The sequence below is a fragment of the Pseudophryne corroboree genome, chromosome 1 (assembly GCF_028390025.1).
Source record: "Pseudophryne corroboree isolate aPseCor3 chromosome 1, aPseCor3.hap2, whole genome shotgun sequence".
Lineage (NCBI taxonomy): Eukaryota > Metazoa > Chordata > Amphibia > Anura > Myobatrachidae > Pseudophryne > Pseudophryne corroboree.
In genome coordinates, this window is record NC_086444.1 from 537,445 (window position 1) to 551,854 (window position 14,410).

A 14,410-nucleotide genomic window follows, 5' to 3' on the forward strand; every position below is an offset into this window, starting at 1 on the left:
CTTACTGTATGATTACCATCACCTGTGCTGTACCCTAATACTGACCCAGTGCTCATACCTATATCATACCTCCCAACATGACCTCTCCAGGAATACACAATGCTCTGCTCCTGCTCTTCTCTCTTACTGTATGATAACCATCACCTGTGTTGTACCCTAATACTGACCCAGTGCTCATACCTATGTCATACCTCCCAACATGACCACTCCAGGAGGACACAATGCTCTGCTCCTGCACTTACCTCTTACTGTATGATTACCATCACCTGTGCTGTACCCTAATACTGACCCAGTGCTCACACCTATGTCATACCTCCCAACATGACCCTCTCCAGGAGGACACAATGCTCTGCTCCTGCTCTTCCCTCTTACTGTATGATTACCATCACCTGTGCTGTACCCTTATACTGACCCAGTGCTCATACCTATGTCATACCTCCCAACATGACCTCTCTAGGAGGACACAATGCTCTGCTCCTGTTCTTCACTCTTACTGTATGATTACCATCACCTGTGCTGTACCCTAATACTGACCCACTGTTCATACCTATGTCATACCTCCAACATGACCCTCTCCAGGAGGACACAATGTTCTGTTCCTGAATTTCCCTCTTACTGTATGATTACCATCACCTGTGCTGTTCCCTAATACTGACCCAGTGCTCATATCTATGTTGTTCCTACCAACATGACCTCTCCAGGAGGACACAATACTCTGCAACTGCTCTTCCCTCTTACTGTATGATTACCATCACCTGTGCTGTACCCTAATACTGACCCAGTGCTCATACCTATGTCATACCTCCCAACATGACCCTCTCCAGGAGGACACAATGCTCTGCTCCTGCTCTTCTCTCTTACTGTATGATAACCATCACCTGTGTTGTACCCTAATACTGACCCAGTGCTCATACCTATGTCATACCTCCCTACATGACCTCTCCAGGAGGACACAATGCTCTGCTCCTGCTCTTTCCTCTTACTATATGATTACCATCACCTGTGCTGTACCTCAATACTGACCCAGTGCTCATACCCATGTCTTACCTCCCAACATGACCTCTCCAGGAGGACACAATGCTCCGCTCCTGTTCTTCACTCTTACTGTATGATTACCATCACCTGTGCTGTACCCTAATACTGACCCAGTGCTCATACCTATGTCATACCTCCCAACATGACCTCTCCAGGAGGAAACAATGCTCTGCTCCGGCTCTTTCCTCTTACTGTATGATTACCATCACCTGTGCTGTACCCTAATACTGACCCAGTGCTCATACCTATGTCATACCTCCCAACATGACCCTCTCCAGGAGGACACTATGCTCTGCTCCTGCTCTTCCCTCTTACTGTATGATCACCATCACCTGTGCTGTACCTAATACTGACCCAGTGCTCATACCTATGTCATACCTCCCAACATGACCTCTCCAGGAGGACACAATGCTCTGCTCCTGCACTTCCCTCTTACTGTATGATTACCATCACCTGTGCTGTACCCTAACACTGACCCAGTGCTCATACCTATGTCATACCTCCCAACATGACCCTCTCCAGGAGGACTCAATGCTCTGCTCCTGCTCTTCCCTCTTACTGTATGATTACCATCACCTGTGCTGTACCCTAATACTGACCCAGTGCTCATACCTATGTCATACCTCCCAACATGACCACTCCAGGAGGACACAATGCTCTGCTCCTGCACTTACCTCTTACTGTATGATTACCATCACCTGTGCTGTACCCTAATACTGACCCAGTGCTCACACCTATGTCATACCTCCCAACATGACCTCTCCAGGAGGACACAATGCTCTGCTCCTGCTCTTTCCTCTTACTATATGATTACCATCACCTGTGCTGTACCTCAATACTGACCCAGTGCTCATACCCATGTCTTACCTCCCAACATGACCTCTCCAGGAGGACACAATGCTCTGCTCCTGTTCTTCCCTCTTACTGTATGATTACCATCACCTGTGCTGTTCCCTAATACTGACCCAGTGCTCATACCTATGTCATACCTCCCAACATGACCTCTACAGGAGGACACAATGCTCTGCTCCTGCTCTTCCTTCTTACTGTGTGATTACCATCACCTGTACTGTACCCTAATACTGACCCAGTGCTCATACCTATGTCATACCTCCCAACATGACCTCTCCAGGAGGACACAATGCTCTGCTCCTGCTCTTCCCTCTTACTGTATGATTACCATCACCTGTGCTGTACCCCATTACTGACCCAGTGCACATACCTATGTCATACCAACCAACATGACCCTCTCGAGGAAGACACAATGCTCTGCTCCTGCTCTTCCCTCTTACTGTATGATTACCATCACCTGTGCTGTACCCTAATACTGACCCAGTGCTCATACCTATGACATACCTCCCAACATGACCTCTCCAGGAGGACAAAATGCTCTGCTCCTGCTCTTTCTTCTTACTGTGTGATTACCATCACCTGTGCTGTACCTTAATACTGACCCAGTGCTCATACCTATGTCATACCTCCCAACATGACCTCTACAGGAGGACACAATGCTCTGCTCCTGCTCTTCCTTCTTACTGTGTGATTACCATCACCTGTACTGTACCCTAATACTGACCCAGTGCTCATACCTATGTCATACCTCCCAACATGACCCTCTCCAGGAGGACACAATGCTCTATTCCTGCTCTTCCCTCTTACTGTATGATTACCATCACCTGTGCTGTACCCTAATACTGACCCAGTGCTCATACCTATGTCATACCTCCCAACATGACCCTCTCCAGGAGGACACAATGCTCTGCTCCTGCTCTTCCCTCTAACTGTATGATTACCATCACCTGTACAGTACCCTAATACTGACCCAGTGCTCATACCTATGTCATACCTCCCAACATGACCTCTCCAGGTGGACACAATGCTCTGCTCCTGCTCTTCCTACTGTATGATTACCATCACCTGTGCTGTACCGTAATACTGACCCTGTGCTCATAACTATGTGATACCTCCCAATATGACCTCTCCTGGAGGACACAATGCTCTGCTCCTGCTCTTCCCTGTTACTGTATGATTACCATCACCTGTGCTGTACCTCAATACTAACCCAGTGCTCATACCTATGTCATACCTACCAACATGACCTCTCCAGGAGGACACAATGCTCTGCTCCTGCACTTCCCTCTTACTGTATGATTACCATCACCTGTGCTGTACCCTAATACTGACCCAGTGCTCATACCTATGTCATACCTACCAACATGACCTCTCCAGGAGGACACAATGCTCTGCTCCTGCACTTCCCTCTTACTGTATGATTACCATCACCTGTGCTGTACCCTAATACTGACCCAGTGCTACTGCTCATACCTATGTCATACCTCCCAACATGACCTCTCCAGGAGGAAACAATGCTCTGCTCCTGCACTTCCCTCTTACTGTATGATTACCATCACCTGTACTGTACCCTAATACTGACCCAGTGCTCATACCTATATCATACCTCCCAACATGACCTCTCCAGGAGGACACAATGCTCTGCTCCTGCTCTTCCCTCTTACTGTATGATTACCATCACCTGTGCTGTACCCTAACACTGACCCAGTGCTCATACCTATGTCATACCTCCCAACATGACCCTCTCCAGGAGGACTCAATGCTCTGCTCCTGCACTTCACTCTTACTGTATGATTACCATCACCTGTGCTGTACCCTAATACTGACCCAGTGTTCATACCTATGTCATACCTTCAACATGACCTCTCCAGGAGGACACAATACTCTGCAACTGCTCTTCCCTCTTACTGTATGATTACCATCACCTGTGCTGTACCCTAATACTGACCCAGTGCTCATACCTATGTCATACCTCCCAACATGACCTCTCCAGGAGGACACAATGCTCTGCTCCTGCTCTTCCCTCTTACTGTATGATTACCATCACCTGTGCTGTATCCTAATACTGACCCAGTGCTCATACCTATGTCATACCTCCCAACGTGACCTCTCCAGGAGGACACAATGCTCTGCGCCTGCTCTTCCCTCTTACTGTATGATTACCTTCACTTGTGCTGTACCCTAATACTGACCCAGTGCTCATACCTACGTCATACCTCCCAACATGATCCTCTCCAGGAGGACACAATGCTCTGCTCCTGCTCTTCCCTCTTACTGTATGATTACCATCACCTGTGCTGTACCCTAATACTGACCCAGTGCTCATACCTATGTCATATCTCCCAACATGACCTCTCCAGGAGGACACAATGCTCTGCTCCTGCACTTCCCTCTTACTGTATGATTACCATCACCTGTGCTGTACCCTAATACTGACCCAGTGCTCATACCTATGTCATACCTCCCAACATGACCTCTCCAGGAGGACACAATGCTCTGCTCCTGCTCTTCCCTCTTACTGTATGATTACCATCACCTGTGCTGTACCCTAATACTGACCCAGTGCTCATACCTATGTCATACCTCCCAACATGACCTCTCCAGGAGGACACAATGCTCTGCTCCTGCTCTTCCCTCTTACTGTATGATTACCATCACCTGTGCTGTACCCTAATACTGACCCAGTGCTCATACCTATATCATACCTCCAACATGACCTCTCCAGGAGGACACAATGTTCTTCTCCTGCTCTTCAATCTCACTGTATGATTACCATCACCTGTGCTGTACCCTAATACTGACCAAGTGCTCATACCTATATCATACCTCCAACATGACCTCTCCAGGAGGACACAATGTTCTGCTCCTGCTCTTCAATCTCACTGTATGATTACCATCACCTGTGCTGTACCCCAATACTGACCCAGTGCTCATACCTATGTCATACCTCCAAACATGACCTCTCCAGGAGGACACAATGCTCTGCTCCTGCTCTTCCCTCTTACTGTATGATTACCATCACCTGTGCTGTACCCCAATACTGACCCAGTGCTCATACCTATGTCATACCTTCCAACATGACCTCTCCAGGAGGACACAATGCTCTGCTCCTGCTCTTCCCTCTTACTGTATGATTACCATCACCTGTGCTGTACCCTAATACTGACCCAATGCTCAAACCTATGTCATACCTCCCAACATGACCTCTCCAGGAGAACACAATGCTCTGCTCCTGCTCTTCCCTCTTACTGTATGATTACCATCACCTGTGCTGTACCCCAATACTGACCCAGTGCTCATACCTATGTCATACCTCCCAACATGAACTCTCCAGGAGGACACAATGCTCTGCTCCTGCTCTTCCCTCTTACTGTATGATTACCATAACCTGTGCTGTACCCTAATACTGACCCAATGCTCACACCTATGTCATACCTCCCAACATGACCTCTCCAGGAGGACACAATGTTCTGCTCCTGCTCTTCCATCTCACTGTATGATTACCATCACCTGTGCTGTACCCCAATACTGACCCAGTGCTCATACCTGTCATACCTCCCAACATAACCTCTCCAGTAGGGACACAATGCTCTGCTCCTGCACTTCCCTCTTACTGTATGATTACCATCACCTGTGCTGTACCCTCATACTGACCCAGTGCTCATACCTATGTCATACCTTCCAACATGACCCTCTCCAGGAGGACACAATGCTCTGCTCCTGCACTTCCCTCTTACTGTATGATTACCATCACATGTGCTGTACCCCAATACCGACCAAGTGCTCATACCTATGTCATACCTCCCAACATGACCTCTCCAGTAGGGACACAATGCTCTGCTCCTGCTCTCCCTCTTACTGTATGATTACCATCACCTGTGCTATACCCTCATACTGACCCAGTGCTCATACCTATGTCATACCTCCCAACATGACCTCTCCAGGAGGACACAATGCTCTGCTCCTGCACATCCCTCTTACTGTATAATTACCATCACCTGTGTTGCACCCTAATACTGACCCAGTGCTCATACCTATGTCATACCTCCCAACATGACCCTCTCCAGGAGGACACAATGCTCTGCTCCTGCTCTTCCCTCTTACTGTATGATTACCATCACCTGTGCTGTACCCTAATACTGACCCAGTGCTCATACCTATGTCATACCTCCCAACATGACCTCTCCAGGAGGACACAATGCTCTGCTCCTGCTCTTCCCTCTTACTGTATGATTACCATCACCTGTGCTGTACCCTAATACTGACCCAGTGCTCATACCTATGTCATACCTCCCAACATGACCTCTCCAGGAGGACACAATGCTCTGCTCCTGCTCTTCCCTCTTACTGTATGATTACCGTCACCTGTGCTGTACCCTAATACTGACCCAGTGCTCATACCTATGTCATACCTCCCAAAATGACCTCTCCAGGAGGATACAATGCTCTGCTCCTGCACTTCCCTCTTACTGTATGATTACCATCACCTGTGCTGTACCCTAATACTGACCCAGTGCTCATACCTATGTCATACCTCCAAACATGACCTCTCCAGGAGGACACAATGCTCTGCTCCTGCTCTTCCCTCTTACTGTATGATTACCATCACCTGTTCTGTACACTAATACTGACCCTGTGCTCATACCTATGTCATACCTCCCAACATGACCTCTCCAGGAGGACACAATGCTCTGCTCCTGCTCTTCCTTCTTACTGTGTGATTACCATCACCTGTACTGTACCCTAATACTGACCCAGTGCTCATACCTATGTCATACCTCCCAACATGACCTCTCCAGGAGGACACAATGCTCTGCTCCTGCTCTTCCCTCTTACTGTATGATTACCATCACCTGTGCTGTACCCCATTACTGACCCAGTGCACATACCTATGTCATACCAACCAACATGACCCTCTCGAGGAAGACACAATGCTCTGCTCCTGCTCTTCCCTCTTACTGTATGATTACCATCACCTGTGCTGTACCCTAATACTGACCCAGTGCTCATACCTATGACATACCTCCCAACATGACCTCTCCAGGAGGACAAAATGCTCTGCTCCTGCTCTTTCTTCTTACTGTGTGATTACCATCACCTGTGCTGTACCTTAATACTGACCCAGTGCTCATACCTATGTCATACCTCCCAACATGACCTCTACAGGAGGACACAATGCTCTGCTCCTGCTCTTCCTTCTTACTGTGTGATTACCATCACCTGTACTGTACCCTAATACTGACCCAGTGCTCATACCTATGTCATACCTCCCAACATGACCCTCTCCAGGAGGACACAATGCTCTATTCCTGCTCTTCCCTCTTACTGTATGATTACCATCACCTGTGCTGTACCCTAATACTGACCCAGTGCTCATACCTATGTCATACCTCCCAACATGACCTCTCCAGGTGGACACAATGCTCTGCTCCTGCTCTTCCTACTGTATGATTACCATCACCTGTGCTGTACCGTAATACTGACCCTGTGCTCATAACTATGTGATACCTCCCAATATGACCTCTCCTGGAGGACACAATGCTCTGCTCCTGCTCTTCCCTGTTACTGTATGATTACCATCACCTGTGCTGTACCTCAATACTAACCCAGTGCTCATACCTATGTCATACCTACCAACATGACCTCTCCAGGAGGACACAATGCTCTGCTCCTGCACTTCCCTCTTACTGTATGATTACCATCACCTGTGCTGTACCCTAATACTGACCCAGTGCTCATACCTATGTCATACCTACCAACATGACCTCTCCAGGAGGACACAATGCTCTGCTCCTGCACTTCCCTCTTACTGTATGATTACCATCACCTGTGCTGTACCCTAATACTGACCCAGTGCTACTGCTCATACCTATGTCATACCTCCCAACATGACCTCTCCAGGAGGAAACAATGCTCTGCTCCTGCACTTCCCTCTTACTGTATGATTACCATCACCTGTACTGTACCCTAATACTGACCCAGTGCTCATACCTATATCATACCTCCCAACATGACCTCTCCAGGAGGACACAATGCTCTGCTCCTGCTCTTCCCTCTTACTGTATGATTACCATCACATGTGCTGTACCCTAACACTGACCCAGTGCTCATACCTATGTCATACCTCCCAACATGACCCTCTCCAGGAGGACTCAATGCTCTGCTCCTGCACTTCACTCTTACTGTATGATTACCATCACCTGTGCTGTACCCTAATACTGACCCAGTGTTCATACCTATGTCATACCTTCAACATGACCTCTCCAGGAGGACACAATACTCTGCAACTGCTCTTCCCTCTTACTGTATGATTACCATCACCTGTGCTGTACCCTAATACTGACCCAGTGCTCATACCTATGTCATACCTCCCAACATGACCTCTCCAGGAGGACACAATGCTCTGCTCCTGCTCTTCCCTCTTACTGTATGATTACCATCACCTGTGCTGTATCCTAATACTGACCCAGTGCTCATACCTATGTCATACCTCCCAACGTGACCTCTCCAGGAGGACACAATGCTCTGCGCCTGCTCTTCCCTCTTACTGTATGATTACCTTCACTTGTGCTGTACCCTAATACTGACCCAGTGCTCATACCTACGTCATACCTCCCAACATGATCCTCTCCAGGAGGACACAATGCTCTGCTCCTGCTCTTCCCTCTTACTGTATGATTACCATCACCTGTGCTGTACCCTAATACTGACCCAGTGCTCATACCTATGTCATACCTCCCAACATGACCTCTCCAGGAGGACACAATGCTCTGCTCCTGCACTTCCCTCTTACTGTATGATTACCATCACCTGTGCTGTACCCTAATACTGACCCAGTGCTCATACCTATGTCATACCTCCCAACATGACCTCTCCAGGAGGACACAATGCTCTGCTCCTGCTCTTCCCTCTTACTGTATGATTACCATCACCTGTGCTGTACCCTAATACTGACCCAGTGCTCATACCTATGTCATACCTCCCAACATGACCTCTCCAGGAGGACACAATGCTCTGCTCCTGCTCTTCCCTCTTACTGTATGATTACCATCACCTGTGCTGTACCCTAATACTGACCCAGTGCTCATACCTATATCATACCTCCAACATGACCTCTCCAGGAGGACACAATGTTCTTCTCCTGCTCTTCAATCTCACTGTATGATTACCATCACCTGTGCTGTACCCTAATACTGACCAAGTGCTCATACCTATATCATACCTCCAACATGACCTCTCCAGGAGGACACAATGTTCTGCTCCTGCTCTTCAATCTCACTGTATGATTACCATCACCTGTGCTGTACCCCAATACTGACCCAGTGCTCATACCTGTCATACCTCCCAACATAACCTCTCCAGTAGGGACACAATGCTCTGCTCCTGCACTTCCCTCTTACTGTATGATTACCATCACCTGTGCTGTACCCTCATACTGACCCAGTGCTCATACCTATGTCATACCTTCCAACATGACCCTCTCCAGGAGGACACAATGCTCTGCTCCTGCACTTCCCTCTTACTGTATGATTACCATCACATGTGCTGTACCCCAATACTGACCCAGTGCTCATACCTATGTCATACCTCCCAACATGACCTCTCCAGGAGGACACAATGCTCTGCTCCTGCACTACCCTCTTACTGTATGATTACCATCACCTGTGCAGTACCCTAATACCGACCAAGTGCTCATACCTATGTCATACCTCCCAACATGACCTCTCCAGTAGGGACACAATGCTCTGCTCCTGCTCTCCCTCTTACTGTATGATTACCATCACCTGTGCTGTACCCTCATACTGACCCAGTGCTCATACCTATGTCATACCTCCCAACATGACCTCTCCAGGAGGACACAATGCTCTGCTCCTGCACATCCCTCTTACTGTATAATTACCATCACCTGTGTTGCACCCTAATACTGACCCAGTGCTCATACCTATGTCATACCTCCCAACATGACCCTCTCCAGGAGGACACAATGCTCTGCTCCTGCTCTTCCCTCTTACTGTATGATTACCATCACCTGTGCTGTACCCTAATACTGACCCAGTGCTCATACCTATGTCATACCTCCCAACATGACCTCTCCAGGAGGACACAATGCTCTGCTCCTGCTCTTCCCTCTTACTGTATGATTACCATCACCTGTGCTGTACCCTAATACTGACCCAGTGCTCATACCTATGTCATACCTCCCAACATGACCTCTCCAGGAGGACACAATGCTCTGCTCCTGCTCTTCCCTCTTACTGTATGATTACCGTCACCTGTGCTGTACCCTAATACTGACCCAGTGCTCATACCTATGTCATACCCCCCAACATGACCTCTCCAGGAGGACACAATGCTCTGCTCCTGCTCTTCCCTCTTACTGTATGATTACCATCACCTGTTCTGTACACTAATACTGACCCTGTGCTCATACCTATGTCATACCTCCCAACATGACCTCTCCAGGAGGACACAATGCTCTGCTCCTGCTCTTCCCTCTCACTGTATGATTACCATCACCTGTTCTGTACACTAATACTGACCCAGTGCTCATACCTATGTCATACCTCCCAACATGACCTCTCCAGGAGGACACAATGCTCTGCTCCTGCTCATCCCTCTTACTGTATGATTTCCATCACCTGTGCTTTACCCTAATACTGACCCAGTGCTCATACCTTTGCCATACCTCCCAACATGACCTCTCCAGGAGGACACAATGCTCTGCTCCTACACTTCCCTCTTACTGTATGATTACCATCACCTGTGCTGTACCCCAATACTGACCCAGTGCTCATACCTATGTCATACCTCCCAACATGACCCTCTCCAGGAGGACACAATGTTCTGCTCCTGCTCTTCCCTCTTACTGTATGATTACCATCACCTGTGCTGTACCCTAATACTGACCCAGTGCTCATACCTATGACATATCTCCCAACATGACCTCTCCAGGAGGACACAATGTTCTGCTCCTGCTCTTCCCTCTTACTGTATGATTACCATCACCTGTGCTGTTCCCTAATACTGACCCAGTGCTCATACCTATGTCATACCTCCGAACATGACCTCTCCAGGACACAATGCTCTGCTCCTGCTCTTCCCTCTTACTGTATGATTAAAATCACCTGTGCTGTACCCCAATACTGACCCAGTGCTCATACCTATGTCATACCTCCCAACATGACCTCTCCAGGAGGACATAATGCTCTGCTCCTGCTCTTCTCTCTTACTGTATGATTACCATCACCTGTGCTGTACCCTAATACTGACCCAGTGCTCATTCCTTTGTCATACCTCCCAACATGACCTCTCCAGGAGGACACAATGCTCTGCTCCTGCACTTCCCTCTTACTGTATGATTACCATCACCTGTGCTGTACCCTAATACTGACCCAGTGCTCATACCTATGTCATACCTCCCAACATGACCTCTCCAGGAGGACACAATGCTCTGCTCCTGCTCTTCCTTCTTACTGTATGATTACCATCACCTGTGCTGTACCCCAATACTGAACCAGTGCTCATACCTATGTCATACCTCCCAACATGACCCTCTCCAGGAGGACACAATGTTCTGCTCCTGCTCTTCCCTCTTACTGTATGATTACCATCACCTGTGCTGTACCCTAATACTGACCCAGTGCTCATACCTATGACATATCTCCCAACATGACCTCTCCAGGAGGACACAATGTTCTGCTCCTGCTCTTCCCTCTTACTGTATGATTACCATCACCTGTGCTGTTCCCTAATACTGACCCAGTGCTCATACCTATGTCATACCTCCGAACATGACCTCTCCAGGACACAATGCTCTGCTCCTGCTCTTCCCTCTTACTGTATGATTAAAATCACCTGTGCTGTACCCCAATACTGACCCAGTGCTCATACCTATGTCATACCTCCCAACATGACCCTCTCCAGGAGGACACAATGTTCTGCTCCTGCTCTTCCCTCTTACTGTATGATTACCATCACCTGTGCTGTACCCTAATACTGACCCAGTGCTCATACCTATGACATATCTCCCAACATGACCTCTCCAGGAGGACACAATGTTCTGCTCCTGCTCTTCCCTCTTACTGTATGATTACCATCACCTGTGCTGTTCCCTAATACTGACCCAGTGCTCATACCTATGTCATACCTCCGAACATGACCTCTCCAGGACACAATGCTCTGCTCCTGCTCTTCCCTCTTACTGTATGATTACCATCACCTGTGCTGTACCCTAATACTGACCCAGTGCTCATACCTATGTCATACTACCCAACATGACCCTCTCCAGGAGGACACAATGCTCTGCTCCTGCTCTTCCCTCTTACTGTATGATTACCATCACCTGTGCTGTACCCTAATACTGACCCAGTGCTCATACCTATGTCATACCTCCCAACATGACCTCTCCAGGAGGACACAATGCTCTGCTCCTGCACTTCCCTCTTACTGTATGATCACCATCACCTGTGCTGTACCCGAATACTGACCCAGTGCTCACACCTATGTCATACCTCCCAACATGACCTCTCCAGGAGGACCTAATGCTCTGCTCCTGCTCTTCTCTCTTACTGTATGATTACCATCACCTGTGCTGTACCCTAATACTGACCCAGTGCTCATACCTATGTCATACCTCCCAACATGACCTATCCAGGAGAACACAATGCTCTGCTCCTGCTCTTCCCTCTTACTGTATGATTACCATCACCTGTGCTGTACCCTAATACTGTCCCAGTGTTCATACATATGTCATACCTCCCAACATGACGTCTCCAGGAGGACACAATGCTCTGCTCCTGCTCTTCCCTCTTACTGTATGATTACCATCACCTGTGCTGTACCCTAATACTGACCCAGTGCTCATACCTATGTCAAACCTCCCAACATGACCCTCTCCAGGAGGACACAATGCTCTGCTCCTGCTCTTTCCTCTTACTGTATGATTACCATCACCTGTGCTGTACCCTAATACTGACCCAGTGCTCATACCTATGTTATACCTCCCAACATGACCCTCTCCAGGAGGACACTATGCTCTGCTCCTGCTCTTCCCTCTTACTGTATGATTACCATCACCTGTGCTGTACCCTAATACTGACCCAGTGCTCATACCTATGTCATACCTCCCAACATGACCTCTCCAGGAGGACATAATGCTCTGCTCCTGCTCTTCTCTCTTACTGTATGATTACCATCACCTGTGCTGTACCCTAATACTGACCCAGTGCTCATACCTATGTCATACCTCCCAACATGACCTCTCTAGGAGGACACAATGCTCTGCTCCTGCTTTTCCCTCTCACTGTATGATAACCATCAGCTGTGCTGTACCCTAATACTGACCCAGTGCTCATACCTATGTCATACCTCCGAACATGACCTCTCCAGGACACAATGCTCTGCTCCTGCTCTTCCCTCTTACTGTATGATTATAATCACCTGTGCTGTACCCTAATACTGACCCAGTGCTCATACCTATGACATATCTCCCAACATGACCTCTCCAGGAGGACACAATGTTCTGCTCCTGCTCTTCCCTCTTACTGTATGATTACCATCACCTGTGCTGTACCCTAATACTGACCCAGTGCTCATACCTATGTCATACTTCCCAACATGACCTCTCCAGGAGGACACAATGCTCTGCTCCTGCTCTTCCCTCTTACAGTATGATTACCATCACCTGTGCTGTACCCTAATTCTAACCCAGTGCTCATACCTATGTCATACCTCCGAACATGACCTCTGCAGGACACAATGCTCTGCTCCTGCTCTTCCCTCTTACTGTATGATTACCATCACCTGTTCTGTACCATAATTCTAACCCAGTGCTCATACCTATGTCATACCTCCGAACATGACCTCTCCAGGACACAATGCTCTGCTCCTGCTCTTCCCTCTAACTGTATGATTAAAATCACCTGTGCTGTACCCTAATACTGACCCAGTGCTCATACCTATGACATATCTCCCAACATGACCTCTCCAGGAGGACACAATGTTCTGCTCCTGCTCTTCCCTCTTACTGTATGATTACCATCACCTGTGCTGTTCCCTAATACTGACCCAGTGCTCATACCTATGTCATACCTCCCAACATGACCTCTCCAGGAGGACACAATGCTCTGCTCCTGCTCTTCCCTCTTACTGTATGATTACCATCACCTGTGCTGTACCCTAATTCTAACCCAGTGCTCATACCTATGTCATACCTCCGAACATGACCTCTGCAGGACACAATGCTCTGCTCCTGCTCTTCCCTCTTACTGTATGATTACCATCACCTGTGCTGTACCCTAATTCTAACCCAGTGCTCATACCTATGTCATACCTCCCAACATGACCTCTCCAGGAGGACACAATGCTCTGCTCCTGCTCTTCCCTCTTACTGTATGATTACCATCACCTGTGCTGTACCCTAATACTGACCCAGTGCTCATACCTATGTCATACCTCCCAACATGATCCTCTCCAGGAGGACACAATGCTCTGCTCCTACACTTCCCTCTTACTGTATGATCAC